A 19,630-nucleotide genomic window follows, 5' to 3' on the forward strand; every position below is an offset into this window, starting at 1 on the left:
AGAGAGAGAAACAGAAACAGAAAGAGAGAGAGAGAGAGAGAGAGAGAGAGAGAGATATGGGAGGCATACGAGAGAGATAAAAAACAGCATCGATCAAATTCGAACGCAAGTTGGCGAGTCATTTTGCGTTAGGATAATTTCGATTTGGTCTCTCGGCGAGGATCGAAGAACAGGACGAGGAGGAGTAGGAGGTGAGGATATATGGTTAGGCTGCTTGGTAACCGGTTTTTATCGAGGACCGATTATCGAACTTTTTAACAATCCATTCATACGAAACTGTTTTGTCGACTGATTTCGAGGAATCTCTGGACTGACAGCTGTCCGTTACGTTTTTTAACATATACACGTATATAACCATTTTCTGATTGCGAGGAACGACGCCTTTTCACCTGGCCCCAATCAGCCCATCCCCCCTTTTTTTTTGCATTTCTTATACGGGGAGATCTCTCTCTCTCTCTCTCTCTCGTTAAATAAACGTACGATACAGACGGTGTGACTTTTATCGCAGTGATAATTAAAGTTTAATCAAGCCAGGTTTGGGCGCCTGCTGGAGCTTTGCGAAGGAAATGAGAAAGAGAAAAAGAGATAGAGTGAGAGAAAGAGAGAGAGAGAGAGAAAGAGAGAGGAGGGTAAAGTTTAGTGACGTCATAAATCAATATAACGTATATATATATATATATATATATATATATATATATATATATATCTAGCAAGAAGCAAATAATTTAATTTCTCCTTTTTTTTTGCTTTCTTTAATAAGTCGACATCAAGTATCGTGTATATATAAATATAGTATATGTGTATGTGTGTGCGTGCGTATGTAAGTATCGAACGAAATTATGTTATCGAGTATAAATTATTACATAAATTCTCAACGACAGATATAGTTCGTGTTCGAAATGGCAAAATCGTATCGACCACAGGTGTGTTTATGTTCGATTTCGAAGGATAGGTCAGTTATTCTTTTTTGTAGGATAGGAGAGAGAGAGAGAGAGAGAGAGAGAGAGAGAGAGAGAGAGAATATCGTCTTTTAGTTTTTTAAAGGCGAGCAAACGGAACGTTTCTCTTTAAGGATATCACCAACCGCTGGTAGCTTACTCTATGTTTTCTTCTTTTCCTTTTATTTTTTTTTTTTTTTCTTCGAAAAGAGATACAGAACCCGAACGGCATTATTAAAAATGAAAGGATTCGATCTCCGGCGCAAAGCTACACTTAATAAGGGCTCAATTATTAATCCAGCTTGCGTGACTTCACTGCGAATCGTTCTTCGTGAAAGATCACGTTCCCGATCTTTCTTTCTCGATTCGTTATCGCGAGGCGAGGAAGAGAAAGGAAAAAAGAAAAGGAGAAAAGAAAAAGAAAAGAAAAAAAAAAGGAAAAAAAAGGAATCAACAAATCCCGTAACACAGAGAGGATACGATTTGGTGAGAATCTTTCGTTGCTGATGCTGGCTTTCGCAAATTGAAATTTGCTAGCCGTTGGATAATCCACGACACGATCGATCACTCACACGAGGTTTTATCGCGTGGTGTGAATTCTCTCTCTCTATCTCTCTCTCTCTCTCTTTCTCTCTCTGTCTCTCTCGGTTGGACTCTCGCAACGATTTGCATCTCATGAGCATGGAAATTCACTTCGCTTATTGGATGGCTCACCGAGTCTGTAAGCCAAAGCAACCGGTCGATTTTCCGTCGTTTCTATCTAAAAATCGATTCTCGAGAGTACAACGCCATCGAGTTTCGATACTCCGCACAACGATAGTTCTCGCTTCTTCTCGTTTAACTCGACTAAAGGAACATTCATCTACTTCGTCCTATCGTTGCATCCTTTCAAATTGATTTTATTATCGTTTGAAAACGGCCTTCGAGTGCAGGAAGAGCTTACCGAGCTACTTTTCGATGCTTCATTTTTGCGAACCTCGCAGTTTCCCAGAGAGACACAAGATAATATAATCCAATAATTTTTGAAGAGGTAAATCATCTTTTGATCGTTCTTTCTTTCTTTCTCTTTTTTTTTTTGCTTTTTCTGCTTCTTTTTTTCTTCTTCTTTCTTTTCTTTTTTTTTTTTTTGTCAATCCTGACGATTTCCTGGCATCCCTTTTATTTTTTCATTCCCAGTATCTCCGGAGATACTTTCTTTCACAGTGGGGGAGTACGATCATGTAGCAGTAGTAGTAGTAGTCGTCTTCTTCGTCAACAATGAAAGCTAAATTCGAGCTACCCTTCTTTCTGCCCAAAAGAAACCTCGACCTTTTCTTAGAAGAAAAAAAGTGTTAGCGACCGTGAAGAAACGCTTGCAAAGGGATAGAAAGAGATAGACAGACAGACACATAGATAGATAGATAGGTAGGAAGGTAGAGAGAGAGAGAGAAAGAGAGAAAGTCACGCACACACATAAACACATTCGAATAGGGTAGGTATATAAAAGGTGGAAAGGAATCGGCAAGAAGGAGACAACAATGAGAGAGAAGCTATCCTTGGTGTGCACCCTGCTGCACGTCAACCGCCACAAAACTTTTTACAAGTTTTGTGTCACCGTGGTAGACCATTTATACAAACATGCCTATATGTTTTCTCAAACTTCTTACCTGCCATAGGCACGCTCGAAACGAAACGTTCGTTTTGTATCTATCTACATATATATTTATATACATACATATAGGTACAAAGAATACGTTCGTGCGTGTGTGTGTGTGTGTGTGTGTATGTTTGAATTCAACGATACGTAACCAAAAATTTATAATTTAATGCCTCCTACGTGGAGAACGTCGATTACTAGAATCCTCTGACGTGTGTAGTTTTACTTGGGACGCGACAATCCCCGAGAGATATGAGATACGATCTGAGTCCGTCTAAAACGAGTAATATTAGAAGCGGATCTTTTCTAATGTTAGTAGAAGTTTTGATCATAACTGATTTCGATCAAACGAATTAACAAGGATTCTACGTTTTTTCTTTCTTACTTTTTTCTTTTTTTTTTCCCCTTTTCTATTTTTTGATCAATAGGTATATGTATATAAATGTAAGATAATTTTCGTCGAGGAATCTTCTAAGAGGAGATATCTTTTAAAAAGTTCGTCGTCCGTTGCACAAAACAACAAATCCCGAGAATAGAATGAAATATTTCCTTCCTCCTTTCTTTTCTGTTTTTTTTCCCTTGGTTTTTATCTTTCTTCTTTTTTTCTTTTTTCTTTTTTTTTTTTTTTTTTTTTTTTGTTTCTTCCTTTTTTCTTTCGTTTATTCAAAATTTTCACACTACAAAGTGGACGGCTTTGAATGCACGAAGTACCTTCGTTATCGATCGAACTGAGAAAAGTCGCAAGAGTGGGGATTAGTAATCTTCGATCGGTTCATAGAAATAAAATCGAAGATGGAAAAGATGGTATCGTTTGAAAATAATTCTCTCTTATACCACGAAAATAGAACTAGGGTCTATACATACATACATACATACATACATACATACATACATACATATATATAGATATGTACTATATACACATGTGTATACCAAAGATTTCATTCGGGAAGTTGTTGGCCGGTGGATGAGCATCCCTGGGAGTGTTTCTTAGTCGACACAATACGGAATAATGGGATTACATAAACAACGGCAACAAGGCATTGTGGTCTGGAAGGAAGGAAGGTTCGTATAGGTAGGTAGGTAGAGAAAAGGCAAGATAGAGAGAGAGAGAGAGAGAGAGAGAGAGAGAGAAAGAGAGAGAGAGATAGACAGAGAGAGAGAGAAAGTCCCTAAAAGGAGGGAAGGAAGGGGTCCTATATGTGTGGGTCCAGGAAAGCAGCAAACAGTTGGTCCTAGAGAGACAGCAAGGATTTTGTGTCGTTTGGTCGACGATACTTTGTGGATTTCGAACAATAAAAGCAACCATAGAGTGTCGTCGCTTTCGTCGATCGAAAAGATACACGATGGTGTTTGAAGTTTCCTCCCTTTTTCTCTCTCTTTCTATCTTACTCTTTATTTCTACAGGGGCGCCTGTGAACCCCTCAGCAAAATTCTAGCCAACACTACGACGTCAATGGCTGGTGCATTGTCAAAATATTGGCGTCGATCGGATCGTATGAGCTTTTGTATCTATTGCCACCCTGGTGTCCTGAGGGCACTGGCTGACTTTTACTGAAAAGATGGCTTGTGTCAGGAGGTTATCCTCAAAGACGAAATCTCTCTCTTTCTCTCTCTCTCTCTCTCTCTCTCTCTCCTATAACGGACTCTTCCTTCGCTATTTGCGTTAGGTTTTTCCATTCGCAAACGTTTCCCTTATAATCGATTTAAGACGTTTGACGAGTAAGTTCGTTCTCGTCGAATATTCCTCTAAGTTCATTCGTAGAATTCGAAAGAATTTTATTGATTATTTCAATGTCGGACATTGAAATAACGTATGCTAGAAAAGACAAAGTTTTCGGTTTAAACGAGGAAATACATGAAAGGAGTCAGTCATCTTTTTGCGGTTTTGCGGTTAGCCAGTATTTGCCACCGCGCGTTGCCTCGGCTGATTACACGCGGCGAACCAAAAAGGAAGGAAAGAACGATGGAACGGGCGATGGCCACTTGTCTTTTTTTAAGAAAGTTATACATATGTATATGTATATGTATATGTATATATATATATATATATATAAAACATGAAATTGCGTGTTGGTGATTCCCGCGATAAGGAAGAGAATACATGAAACGATCGTTCCGTTTTTGAAAGACCATTGAAATATGTTAGATAGATACCTACCCGCACACATATTTTCGATCGAAGCTAGTCACATAATTCGATAGATAATACGCGGTCCATTTTGCCTCGGTTCGCGGTTTGCGGTTCGTAATAGCTTGGACGTTGATCGATCGATCGACCGTATGTCGTTCTTTTTTCTATTTTTTTTTTAATTCTTTTTATTTTCTTTTTTTTTTTTTTTTTTTTTTTTTATTCTTCCCTTTTCCTTTGACGAACGTTAAACGACGATAACCCCGATAATAACAGCTGGCGACGCGATAACGCCCGTGACCGTTCGATCAAAAATTTCTCTCGGAGGAGAAATATCGATTAAAAAGAATCATCGGTTAAACCTCTGAGACGAATACTTACTCGTAGGGCAAATATCTATTGTAACAACGAAAATTTATGTGATAATGTGAAATCGTATCGTCTTGACTAGTTTTCATATAAGAGAAAACGAGGCAAGTGTTATCGCGAATCCAGTTTTTCAAACTTCCGATAATTCGAGAAGTTGAGAAGTTGAGTTGGTGCCGCGAGCGAAAGGCAAAGAAAAGCACATAGAAATCGTTTATCGTCGATCGTTCGGCATCGTCCTCGGGCAAACCGCAAACTACCAGCCATAACCACGACGCGGTTAGAGTACTTTTTAAACGAGTAACTACGCTCGATGCTGACCGCTCTATCCGGAATAGATATCCCATTTGTGCATTTCTATGTGTATGTGTGTATCTCTGAATATGTTTGTATGTGTGCGTGTGTGTATGTGCTATGTATCTATGTGTGTGTGCCTACTGGAGAAACTCTTTTGCTATTCCTTTTCGTCGTCGTAGTCGTCATCGTCGTCATCATCGTCGTCGTCGTCGTCGTCGTTGTCGTAGTCGTCGGTCCATTACGAGCAAATAGACTGTTTTGCCGGAGGTGTGTGTACACCATAACCCGAAGAGATAAGTGAAAAATGACTGGTGATTTTGAAGAAATGCTCCTCTTTTTAGAAGGATCCTTTACCTATCTCTACTTTAAAATTATCCTCTTTCTCTTATTTTCCTTCTAATGTTAACAATGACGATGATAATAATAATAATAATAATAATAATAATAATAATAATAATAATAATAATAATAACGACGACGAGAACGACGATAAGATAAGAGCCCTGATCAATTTGTTTGTATTTTTCATTTTTCTTTTCTTTTTCCGAACTATTCACTTAGATTATAAAGATCGTTCTTTGATCATGAAAGAGAAACTTCTCTCTTTCTCTCTGTCTCTATCAGTCCCAGCTTTGGTAGCATATCATGAACCAGTCAAGTCCCTTGGTGGTTCTTCTAAGCGGCTCCTAAACCAGGAACGCGTTTCATACTGTTTGCAAAGAGTATTAACCGCATTAAAGGCAACCTCATAGGGTCTCATCTACATGAACGTTGGACATAAGGCGAGCTAGAAACGATAGCCACCCCATCTGGACTCTTTCACATTTATAATCTGTTTTTTTATTTTCCAATGAAAAGATTTTTTTCTTTTATTCTCTCTCTCTCTCCCTCTCTCTCTCTCGCTCGCTCGTTCTCTTCCTTTCTTTCTTGCTTTTTAGTCCGATAATGATAGAAATTATTTCGATAAAAAATTGTATCTCTTAGATAAGGTAGTACCATAAAAATATGGCTAACTACCAGACATTATATTATTATCGGTATCATTGTGTCTTTTGTTTGGAATAAAGGAAGAAGAAGAAGAAGAAGAAGAAGGAGAAGAAGAAGAAGAAGAAGAAGAAGAAGAAAGAGAGAAAGAAAAAAAAAGACGAAGACGAGAAAGAAGAAGAGGAGGAAGAACATATAACGTGTCCAATCGTCCTGACACCGTAGAGAAAGCCACGAAACTCTGCTCTAAAGGGACTAACGATATTGCTTCGAGCTCTGCCAGAGACAGAGAAAGACGTGGGAGGAAAAGGAAGAGGAAGAAGAGTATAAGGGAGGGTTAAAAGTCCGAACTTGTCTCCTTCTCTTCCTCGCCTTTTAAAGTCGCGAAAGTCCGGCTTGCGCTTTTTCGTGTTTCCAAAGTATTGTATTAGAGATCTTCTATGTATGTATGTATATATACGTATACATATATATATATATATATATATGTACATATATATGTACTTTCTTTCTCTCTCTCTTTTTCTCTTACATAGATATATCCAACATCCTTTTCCCTTTTGTTCGTCTCTCAAACGAATACGTGAACGAAGCGTGACAAAATGCGAAGGTGCGCGCACGCGTTTTGTCACGGAGACAACATTTGGACGACATTCGTGGCAAACGAGACGTGACGAGAGGAACGAAGAAGTAGAGGTAAAAGAGAAGAGACAACGCGATCAGGATGATGCTTAAGTCTATGCCACGTTCGATGGAAGACCGAGAGAGAGAGGAGTGAGAGGGTGGGAGGGAGGGAGAATGATTCCCTTCATCAAAAGAATACGTTCTTATTCACAATGGACAGAAAACGTCGTCGAGCACACCTTTTATTTTTCGGATGTTCTCACACTCCTATGGAGCCCATTCTGAATCATCTCGGTCTACTTTAAGCAAAGACATACATACATGCATACATACGTTACCATACCGTGTGCAAGCACGATAATGAATTATCCTCATGTACTCTCTCTCTTTCTCCCTCTCTCTCTCTCTCTCTGTCTTTCTCTCTTTTTTCTGGTTAGGGAGATGGCAGAGTTAACGGTGAACGAACGAACGAACGTTTCTTTTTCTATATCTCTTTTTTCTTACTTTCTTTCTTTCGTTCGTTCGTTCTTTCTTTTGTCGGTTGTCGTTAGCGTGGGTTGTGTTTCTCAGTTTTCAGATGGAAAAGATCATTCCTCGTGAAGATCGTCACGACATGCCACAGTCATACGTTCTTCTTTTTCTATCTTTTGTCTCTTCGATTTGTTTTATTATTTGTTTGTTATTCTTTTCTTTTTTTCTTTTTTTCTTTTCTGTTGAACAGAAAAAAAGAGAGGAAACAGCAACAATGGATATCAGAGAAAGAGAGAGAAACGTTTAAACGATCCCGCGATAACAACATTGACTCGAAAAGCGTATAAGATAATTTACTATTTCATATAGACCCTCTTTCGATAGTACTAATAGTAGAGGTTAAACGAGTACCAACCCTTCGGTCTGTTCCCTTTTTCCTTTTTTTTTCACCCTTCTTCAACTTAATCAGCCTCATTCAGTTCACCGCGAAACAACCTGCCACATGGTGGCCATTGTGCGTAAAATATATACATATACACACAGGACACACACAGAGATAGACAGAACAGATACGAAGATATATATATATATATATATATATATATATATATATATATATATATAGAAGGGAAGTATCGATAATGATTCTTGCGTGTGTGAATGGGCTCTCTCTTTTTCTTTTTTATGTAATACATAGAACCATATATATGTGCCATCATAAAGAGAAAAAGAGACGCACAGTTTGTACTATCAGCATTGAGGCGAATAAACACGGTGATCGCCATATGTACCATACTTCTCCTTTTCCCAATGCTTTGTTCCGTGGCATTAGCTATTGTCATCCCCGACAACCATCTCGTAGTCCTCATTCTCCTCTTTCCTCGTCATACTTGTTCTCGTCGTCGTCCTCGTCGTCGTCATCGTCCACTCGAAAAGCAGCCCCGTGAAAATTCAAGCGGCCCATTGCCCTCACTCACCCTTCTCCTACGATACGCTCGCGAATAATAAGCCATCGTACTACTCGTAAAGTACGCACGATCGCACCGGCTGTCGCTGTTTAGGGAAATCGACCGAGTCGAGCGGAAAATTGTTAGGAGTTTGTGCCACACGGGATAACCCTACTTGATTTAATACATACTAACCTAACTAATGTTCACGAAGGGTGAATTTGCGTCAAAAATTAATATTAATCGTATGACGACGCATTGAATTTTATTAGATCTCGTACGATAGGTGTATTAAATTTTTTTTTTTTAATTTCTTAAATCTTCTTTACTTTTTTTTCTATTTATTTTTTCATTTCAATTATCGAACAAAACGATAATTGATAACGAGTAATGATTTATTTTCATATTGTCGATATGAAGGCTTTTTTAAAAAATGGAGAATTTATTTAACGAATCGCTCAAGCGTACGCACAATATATACATATATATATATATATACAAATATTATTTTAGAAATCGTTCTATTCAGAATAGAAAGATTCATAAGTCATAGAGAGAGAGAGAGAGAGAGAGAGATGGAGATAGAGGGCTCGTTCTGCTTTCTCGTGACTATACGTATACATTCGAAAATGCTTACATCGAAGTTGTTCCGTGGCTGCGGGTGATCATCCATGGCACAATGATCCGCTTGTCGAAATTCAACGGATTTTAATTGACAATCGAATCACGATTCGGGTAAAGTGCATACCATGACCCGAAACGAACGAACGAACGAACGAACGAACGAACGAACGAATGAACGAACGTTGGCGTTGTGTACGTGAGTAGGTGTTGCGCACGAGTTCTCTCGAGAACGAGAATGGTGATAATGATGGAGATGACTACGGTACTTGCGATGATTAATGACTATCGACCGTGAGGTCGACCGATTGAATTCGATTTGTCTTTCTAGATGGCTCCTATATATACTATCTTTTAATCTTCCTCACCCATTTTAATCGTTTCATCGCCTTCAACGAAACTCTTAATGAATTTTACAAGATATATATATATATATATATATATATATATATATATATATCTTGTTAACTTATATCTTGAAAAACGATCTTTTCTTTTTTCCTCCCTTTTTTTGTCCTTTTCTTTCCTTTTGTTATTTTTTTTTTCTTTCTTCTTTTCGAGAAAAAAATTATCTTTTAATCGGCGATTGATCGATAGATCCTTCAAGATTTTCGACGGATCTTCTTTATTTATTTATTTATTTTTTTTTCTTGCCCTCGTAATCATACCTATCACGAGGACGACCATTTTACATTATACAAAACGGCTTTGTCCACGTTCACGAGTAAAGTCAACGTTCTCTTTTAAAATCATCCGTTCCGACTCGTTAACATATATAAACTGCCTATTGTCGCTTTTCACGCGAAAATTGTAAGATATATGGATGACTAACATCGTGACTGAATTCTTTTTCTTTTAGATTTTCTTTTAGTTTTATTTATATTGTTTCGTTTTCTCTTTTAGAGTCTCCAAGAGAGAAAGAGAGAAAGAAAGAGAGAGAGAGAGAGAGAGAGAGAGAAAGAAAGAGATTTACATTAATTTCTCCTTTCTGATCTTACACGGTCTCACGCTGGATTTCCATACGATTAAATTTCCTTTGTCCAAAGGCAAACCATATGAGACAAGCCAACTGTGTTCTACTTTTTCCATCTTTTCTTTACAACAGGACCGAGAATCGTAAGAGAGGACAATTATAATTATGTTAGATCTATTTCTGTAAACTTTTTGTTCTCTCTTTCTTTTCTCTTCTTTTTTTTTTTTTTTTTTTTTTTTTATAATAATAATAATAATCTCAATAACGCATTAGCACGATATTTAGAGGTACGTAAGAAATAAGAATGAGGGAAAGTAATGTTACATAAATGTGACTAATAAACGTCTTACGATACGTCATTCGTGGTTAAAAAATTATTCTTATCTGATGATCGCCCGTAAAGTTTCTTTAACGCCGTTGGTATACGATCATATCGATCATTTCAAGCAGCTACCCACTGCTATTGTAAGTACCAATCAGTCACCGTAGCGACTTTTATTGTAAACCTTAGAACGGTCGTCAAAAGAAACGTGAGGGAAGAAGGGGAGGAGAGAGAGAGAGAGAGAGAGAGAGAGAGAGAGAGAAAGAAACATATAATTTACTTTACAAGTTCCGTGTCGTCTATTGCGGCCATTAAGTTTTGGTGGGTTGTCGTAGAGTACAGGAATGTCGATGGTTAGATACAAGTCTAGATCTTTCGTCGTTAGGAGAGAAACTCTCTGTCCTGTATGTTTGTATGTATGTATATATGTATGTATATATGTATCTATATATATATATATGTAGGTACATAAGTACAGATACTACATGGAAGAGGTGTATCTAGCTTACCAAAAGGAAAACTTGTCTCGCAAAGGAGAAACATTTCCGGTGGTAGAGACACTTTTGCCATTTGACATTGGGGACAAATGTCCAGATATCTATCAAAGAGGAGGATCTTTTAATCCTTGAAAAAGGTAAAGGTATTACGGGAATGAAAGTTCCGAGCGAATAGAGGGATTTTTACTGGAAAAGATTGTAACACGTAAAATACACGATAGGTTTGACTTTAGAAATTCGATGTTCTTTCGGTGTAGAAGATAAAATTAGATAGAAAGAGAGAGAGAGAGAGAGAGAGAGAGAGAGAGAGAGAGGGGGGAAGGGGGAGACGAGGGATCATTTTCATGGCAAAGATGGTGGCAAAGATCATATCGGTTAATAAGAATCTCGATTGAAGGAGGGATGCAAATGGTTAGTGGCTGGTATTCTTTCTTCTTACTCTTGAAAAGTTCGTGTTAGAGTGAACGAAGTGAAGTGAATAGAGCTAGCTACTATCTATAAGAGAGCTTTTGACGCGTTCCAACGCGTTCGGCTGTTTTGTCGGTAAGTTTTTATTCCGGTGTGGTAACCACGGGACGTCCTGCTTTTTTTCTTTTTTTCTTTTTTTTTTTTTTTTTTTAGCAATAACCCGACGTCCCGCGAATCTCTCGTCCCAAAAGTCTCGCCGAAACGCTTTAAAAACCGGATACTGCTGTGTACTATACGCTATCTTCTTTTTCTTCCTCTTCCTTTCTCTCTCTTTCTTTTATAAATTCGCCTTTTTCTTTCTCAACTTCCATCTTCTTCCGCTTCTAAGCACAACCGAGTAGTAGTCGTGGGATACGCTCTGATGGATCCTACGAGAAAACTTCCTCTTCGTCCTTTATTCCCATCGAGTATGATCATCGAGACGATGATGATCGATCGATCGATCTTCTCTCGATCGACTCTTGTACTTTCGACGAGGATAGTCACGAGGGAAAAGTAAACACGAGTTTAACTTTCCGTTTTCAGGTATATATATATATATATATGTATATGTATGTATGTATATATATATGTATATCTACTCTCTTATCTTTACGAGATTCTTCTCTCTCTCTCTCTCTCTCTCTCTCTCTTTCTTTTGAAAAAGAAGAAGATCGATCTCTCTTTAATGTATGCAAGTTTTGTTTTCACGAATAGAACAATCTTTTTTTTTTCTTTTTATTATTCTTCCCCAAAGATTCTAATAGACAGATACTCGAGGGATTTTTATATTAAGTTAAGTTAATGAAACATGTTTCTTTTCGTGCATGGGAGACTCGAGAAGATAAGAAAAGTTAAAGTAATTATTATTGAACTCGTAAAATTCGATGCGTGAGATCCGCTAGGGATAGTCTATCTCATTCATTCTCTCTCTTTCTCTCTCTCTCTCTCTCTCTCTCTCTCTCTCTCTCTCTCTATCTCTCTATCTCTCTCAGTCCTTCATTACGTTATAGCCGGTATTGTAATGGGAGATAAAACAGTTGGTGGGAAATATTGTAATGCATTATCCCTGCTACCGGCATTACGGGCTTTCGGTTTCAATTAGGTAGCCTCCTGTCGGCAAGTGTGTTATCAGCTCGTTAATATATTTTCTAGACCACGACTAACGAGCATTGGCCGCAGTGCAATGAGTATTTATAGAGCTTACTGTAATACGATCGGTCGATAGTGGGTCCTGTTAATTTTATTATGTCGTTACGCATTAGATACTCTCGATATCGACATCATCTACCGTTGTGGATCGTTCGCATGATAGTAGATAGGTATACTATTGTCATACTTCCATAGATTTTCTTTTTAATCGAGGATAATCTCTTTCTAAAACTCGAGTATACTCGAGTAATGAATAATATTAATAATTTGTTCAAAGAAAAACAAAAAAAAAAAATAAAATAAAATGAAATCAAAAGAAATCAAAAGAAAAGAAAATAAAACGCTAGATAAATATTTATCCAACTCTCGTGAGTTTTTTTATACTATGCGCGAAGAGAAGAGAAAGAGAGAATACAATTAATTCGATGTAATATTTAAAAAGTAAGACGATAAAAGAGCTCTTTAAAAATTGATCGTTTCTTTATCTGGGAAGGGAGGAGAGGAGGGGCAGGGAGGGTACGCGTTTGCTTAGTTAAGCCACGTTACGATAACGTGTCCACACGTGTCCTTCGTAAAGGAAAAAAGTAAATCTATGCAGACAATGAGGATGATAATAATAATGACGATGATGGTGAAGATGATAATGATAATAATAATAATAATAATAATAATAATAATAATAATAATAAGATGAGGAAAGAGAAGAAAAGAATATTTAGACAAAACTTGTCGAAGATAATTATTATATTATTAGACCGGGGTATATTATAGTTCGATCTAGGAAACTCTAAGTTAAGGAAACTCTAAGTTAAGGAAACTCTAAGTTGAAATCGTTTAAAAGTATGAAGCACCAATGAGAAAGGATTAAAACGATTATTAGGATTATGACGATCGGATGTTTTAGGCTTTTCTTATCTTTCGTGTGGAAATTTATAAAAACTCCTTTTATCGTTCAAGTACACGTAACGCTTCTTACTCTGATCCTTCTTTCTCTGTGTCTCTCTCTCTCTCTCTCTCTCTCTCTCTCTCTCTCTCTCTCTCTCTCTGTCTGTCTGTCTTTCTCTCAGAAACTATACACCCGCATATACGTAGGCTATACTCGCTCAATGACGTCTCGAAGCGGCAAACTCTACTAAAACTAAAGTGGGTGCTTTGCGTGCTTCCATAATGAAGCATTTACTACGAAAAGGGAAGTGGATGCCCGTAAACAGAAGTAGACGCTTGTAATCAGCGGTATGTACAGCCCGAGTACTAACATGACTACTAAATGCGACTACTAGTTGCAAGCATGCTTCGGTCCACAGAGCCTCAGGCCATTCTCAGCGTCACGATATTAAATACCCGTGTAACGAAGCGTCCTATCGAAACGTTGTTACTTTCTTAGCCATAGATGTTGTTACTCTCTCTCTCTCTCTCTCTCTCTCTCTCTCTCTCTCTCTCTCTCTTTCTCTTGGATAACATCTTGTAGTATGAGAATAATAGCCAGGGGTTATCGACGATTCTATCTGTTTTCCCTTAATCAAAGATCAACCAGGCGTTATCTTTTCTTTCAGATTGCAACTTCAACAATTTGTCTATGATCCATGGACTATAAATAGGGACGGGCAAGGAGAAGTGGGGGAAGAAATAGTAGAATAATTTTAGTATGCTTATCAACCTTTATCCCGATCGAATCGACCCCGAATGATCGATCGACGCTTCGAATCGTTTGGTGTTACATCCCCGTTGAAGTCACGAATATCACCGAACGAGACGAGATATCGAATTAATGTATTCTCCATTGGGGCGTAACAGTAAACTATGCTTCTCTCTGTATAAATGTGTCTGCGCTTGTCTGTCTATGTTTGTGTGTCAGGCCATTTGGATAATAACCAAAGTACCGATTCTCACTTTTGATTCGTGAAAAAGCACGTTACACCCCTCGGTTGCGAACCAATATAGTAAATCCCTCGCAAATACGTAGGTATACTTACAAATATACTATTGCTGCCGGAGTAGATTTAAAGAGAGAGAGAGGGAGAGAGAGAGGGAGAGAGAGGGGGAGGGGAGAGACAGAAGAGGAGAGTAGAACCGACCCTTCTCATTCGTAACGCGACAAAAAGGCTATCAAAGCTTCTCTCGTCCCTTTCAGATCCTTCCTCTAAAAATGCAAACGTCGAAAACACAACGGAGCACAAATCCATCGAATTTCGAGCGATCCCCTCGAATGCTCTCTCTCTCTCTCTCTCTCTCTCTCTCTCTCTCTCTCTCACTCTCTTTTTTTATCTTTATCTTTATCTCTATCTCTTTCTCTTTTTTTTTTCTCGATAGTTATTCATAGCTGGTTTAAGGCTGTTCATCGTTCCTGGGTTCTATAATGGTTTAGGACGACAATGACTATAGACGTGATTCTTGACCGATTTTAATGAGAAAGAATCTCATTTTAAAGACGAACGTTTTAAACGAAATCGCGGCTTTTTACGAATTTTTGAAAAAGCTCCATTCCCATTCAATCGGATAAAAAATTGGTTTTTAAACATTTTATAAAGAATAGTTTATATAAAACAAAAAAAAAAAGAAATAAAGGTTTCTTTTTTTTTTTTTTTTTTTTTTTCTTAGAAATATGAATCTCATTTTAATGACGAAGGTTTTAAACGAGGACACGATTTTCTTTTGGAATTTTTGAAAGAGATTCATTTCTATTGAATCGAATGAAAAATTGGTATCCTTTTTTATTCAGAATTGTTTATGCAATAAAATAAAGCTTTTACAAAAATACGTTTAAATTTCAAACTTAATATTGTGCCAAAGATTTGCTAACAAAAACACAAAAACGAACGCTCGACCGACTTTGAAATATATCCCGGCAGTTATTTTTTTTTCTTTTTTTTTTTTTTCTTTCTTTCTTTTTTTTGCATTCCGACGAATAAACATCGATATTTTCTCTTTCCATACAGAAAAATTCCAACAATTTATAATTTCGACAATTTTATAATTATTGGAACAAGATACAATGTGCGTGGAGTATAATAAATTAATAATTAAACGATAGTACAATTGGCAAAATATTACATAACTCGTAACACGCATTAAACATAAAATAATTTCAATATAAAAATTTCAATATAGTTAAATTTCGTTATATGCGTATAATGTCAGTAAAAACAAACGTTCGATTGACTTTAATATTTATCGAATTAATTTTCTTTTGCATTCGAACGAATAAAGGAATATAACAAATTAATATTGAATATTATTGCACTTGTAATTCATATTTCGTTCATACCTGTCATTAACTCTACGAAAGGAAAGCTAGATAAATAGCATTAATGACACTTTCGACGATTTGCAAACATTAGGATATTTTCGGGTAGCATCGTAAATAGTTTTCATTATAAAACTTTTGAAACACGAAAACGCCAATGGCTTGGTTCCCTCGTTTCTCTATCTTTGTAGATTAAACTTCTCCCCTTTCTTCGAACTTTATGATATTCTCCCGGTTATTCTATTCTTTCTCTCTCTTTCTCTCTGTTTCACTCTCGAAGTTTCGTTAGATCAAACTCGATACATACGGAAGGAGCATATCAATGATGACGATTGAAACGTTTGAATAAAAGACGATTCGTGAATATCGTAGCACATATGCATTCACGTACGTACGTACAATGAATTACATGTATGTATATAATACTTATGTATAAAGGGAGAAGATTTTTCTGGATAGTATCCAAAGTTCGATATTCAAAATTTTAAAAGCACGTTGGAGCAGCCGACGGAAGTTCGAATGACCGGCTCTCGAATATATTTTCTGTTGGTCGTTCATTGCAGACTAGGAATACATTAAACTTTATTGCTACAGAAGAACATCTGGCTTTTCTCGAGCTAGGACGATAATAAATGAAAAGTAAAGTAGATGATGGTGGTAGTAGTAATAGTAGTAGTAGTTAGTAGGTAACAATAAGTTTTCTATTCTTTCTCTGTCGACTTCCGTCGTTTATTTCGTTCGCTCGACCGATGAATAACTCGAAGGGTTGCGTTCTCATTGGTGTCTCACACAATTTGACGCTATAAATATGCTAGAATTGTCTTATTTGTTTGTACATTTTTTTCCTTTTCTTTTCTTTTTTTTTATTTTTTATTTATTTTTCCAAACGAACGTTGGAACGATCGAAATGATTGTTCTCTCTCTTTCTCTCTCTCTCCCTCTCTCTCTCCCTCTCTCTCTTCGTCGATAAGGAAAAGAAAATGAAGCGTTGGAAAGGAAGAACGAAGAAGGAAGAGGGTGAGAGAGAAGGGTCGTTTCTTTTCTTTTTCTTTGTTGATTCAAGGAGAAAGATCAGAAAGGGCGATGAACGCTCGCGAACCGCCATCCAGAAGAGGAAGCATGGTTATTCGTGGCAAGGTTCTCGCACGCCACGCGTCGTTCACCGACAACGAGGAGAGGAAACGTAGGGGCGGTCTGCGAGGGCAACGTGAGGGCAATACGAGGCGGTCTCTCCATTGCTAAAGCTCCGCCTTGCTAAGCCGGCCTACGTGTGCCACGCGAGGTTTAACGGCGTCCGACACCGCATTATTTTTTATTATAACAATGCGTTAGCAAGTAAGTAAACTTACTTACTTACTTACTTACAATTTACATCTCACGTTCGTTCAACAATCTTTAGTCAATTTCGATAGACCGTCCAATCATAGTACTAATTTCAAACGCGTTTGTCTTTCCCTCTTCTTTCTCTCTGTCTCTCTCTTTTTTTGTGTTTTTTTTTTCCTTTTTGTAAGAAAGCATTCTATTATTTTTAATTTTCAAGTCTCTTCGTTTTCCAAGGCTGACACGAGCAATCGATTGACTTTTTTTTTCCAGCGGGCAGATTATTAATCTCGTCCATTAACTTTCCTCCTTTCGGAAATGGGCTTAGGATCGTTTTAGACGGATTTAATAATATCACGTACGATCTAACATATTCCATATAATCTCTTTTTTCTTTCTTACTTCTTTGTCAACTGATCAATACAATTTCCAATGATTTTTATTTTAAAAAATTGCTCAAAGATATATGTCGTTTAACACATATCGTGTACGAAATATTATTGACGATACTTTTTTCATTTCAGCGAGGTTAGAAGCCGTGAGACGAGAAGCTGGCAACGAACGATCTCTTTTTAGGTTCCTATGCTAATACCGCCCCCCTCCCTCCTCCTCCTAAGACGTTTCGTGACGCGATACGATTTTCCGTCGTTAACCTCAGCTGACCTCGGTCAGAGTGAAAGTGCACGAAGAGCGAGAATACGAGTTAGCTTGCATTCCCCTCGATCGATCTCCAAGACCGAGAAATCTCAAGCTTTTCGCGTTACACGTCGATTCAACTGAGAGAAAATAAGTCAGCGACAAATGGAATATGATTTTGTTTTCTTCTCATCAACTTATCAATCTTGATATTTTTTTTTTTTTTTTTTTTTTTCTTAACTAGTACTCTATGGTATCCCAACGAATCATTATAATACCGTCAAACGAATACCGTATACAATTTTTAATCATTCCAAAAATCCAAATTATTCTAATCTAATGAACAATAAAATCGTTCACTCACTTGGAAAGTATGAACGTGAAAATTTTTCTCTTATAAAAACATTGCAAGTTTACGTGGGGTCGTTTAAATTTCGTAAGTAGGTATAAAATTAAAATTCACGACACGCGAGGGAAATTGTAAAAAAGAAAGTGGAAAAAGAAAAAGAAAAAAAAAACGAAACATAGTCTTTTCTTCCTTTTTTCTTTTTTCTTCTTCTCTCTCTCTCTCTCTCTCTCTCTCTCTCGAAAAGAAGAAGAAGAAGAAGAAAAAGAACGAGCTTACGATTGCATCGATGGATATTTATGTAGCTGGTACGATAAGCCATTTCGATTGCGGCTCACCGGCCGGTTAATTCACGGACGAAGCGAAGGGCACGTGATATCACGTTGACAACCCGTAAATACATAATGAAGTGTGGAAATCCCCGCGCGATTAAATCCATGAATGCCTTCATCCGTCATCGAACGAGCACACAACACACGCGCCGTTCGTTCGCTAGAACTCGACGTACCGGCTTCGAATTTATAATCCAGAGTATATCTACATGGTCGCGAGCGACCGAGAGCGAGCGAAAGAGAGAGAGAGAGAGAGAGAGAGAGAGAGAGAGCGAGAGAGAGAGAAAGAGAGAGAGAGAGAGAGAGTGCATACAGTAAACCCTGGTTCATGCTCGCGCGCAGCACTGATTCATCCTGCTTTCGAGACACCGAACGAGTTCGTTACGATCGGACAAAGGAAACGTGTTCTCGACAATTTTACAATCGAATCGTCGATCGATATCGTTCCCATTCATTTATTATCGTTCATCTTTTTTCTTTTCCTTTTTTTTTTTTTTTTCTTTTTTTTTTTCTTCTCCTCTTTTTTTTTTTTTTTTTTTTTTTATGCATATTATACGTAAGCAAGCCCAAGAACTCTCTCAAATGATTATTACGAAATTGATCCAAATCTTTTTCCTCTCTTATTTCCATTTAAATAATATTATATTATTACGACAAATGCACATTTTATCAGATTTCTTAAATCCGAAAAACTTTTTAATAGGTGTATAATAATAGTGAAGAAAATTCAACGATATCTCTCTTTCTTTCTCTCTCGTTCTATCTCTTTTATTCCGATTCGATCGCATTCGTCCGATAGGAAAGGTAACGCGATAATGCGAAGGGTTTAAGGTAATATCGATCGACCGAGTTCCGTGTGATCGTACTACTAGGGGGTCAAAGGTCAAGATCACGAGGCGTAGGTAAAGGGCACCCTAAAAAGAGTCCTTAGTTGCTGTATCCGGAGAATAGATGGCGCCAAAGGTCCCGGTTATACCGACCTTTATCCCTTTTTCGTGGGATTCATTAAAAATTCGTTCGAAATAAATCCTATACGTTAAATGGAACGACGTTCATTATTCTTCTTTGAAAGATCTATAGTAACTTTTTTAATTGTAAATTTACAAGTGATTTATTTTTTACCAAAGTATAGTTACGCTAAGTAAGAGAATATATTAATCGAAGGGAAAAGGATTGTTTGAAACGTTCAATAACGATCGATCAATCGTCCGTAAAGTTTCGAGATAATTTGTTTATTTACCAGGCTGTTAAAGTTTTCCAATCTTCCTCGACAGCTTAGAAAAGATTATTATTTTAAACCTTACGAAAGTAGTTTAGATAGAAAATGTTCTTTAAAGCGGCGTTGA

At 37.3% G+C, this 19,630-nt stretch overlaps 1 protein-coding gene across 3 annotated transcripts in view; it reads right to left on the bottom strand.

Annotated features, from left to right (window-relative positions):
• LOC124950186 overlaps positions 1–19,630 on the bottom strand; it is an 88,685-nt gene that overhangs the window by 27,410 nt on the left and 41,645 nt on the right. The gene's annotated exons all lie outside the window — the stretch shown is intronic.

The sequence above is a fragment of the Vespa velutina genome, chromosome 6, assembly GCF_912470025.1.
Source record: "Vespa velutina chromosome 6, iVesVel2.1, whole genome shotgun sequence".
Taxonomy (NCBI): Eukaryota; Metazoa; Arthropoda; class Insecta; order Hymenoptera; family Vespidae; genus Vespa; species Vespa velutina.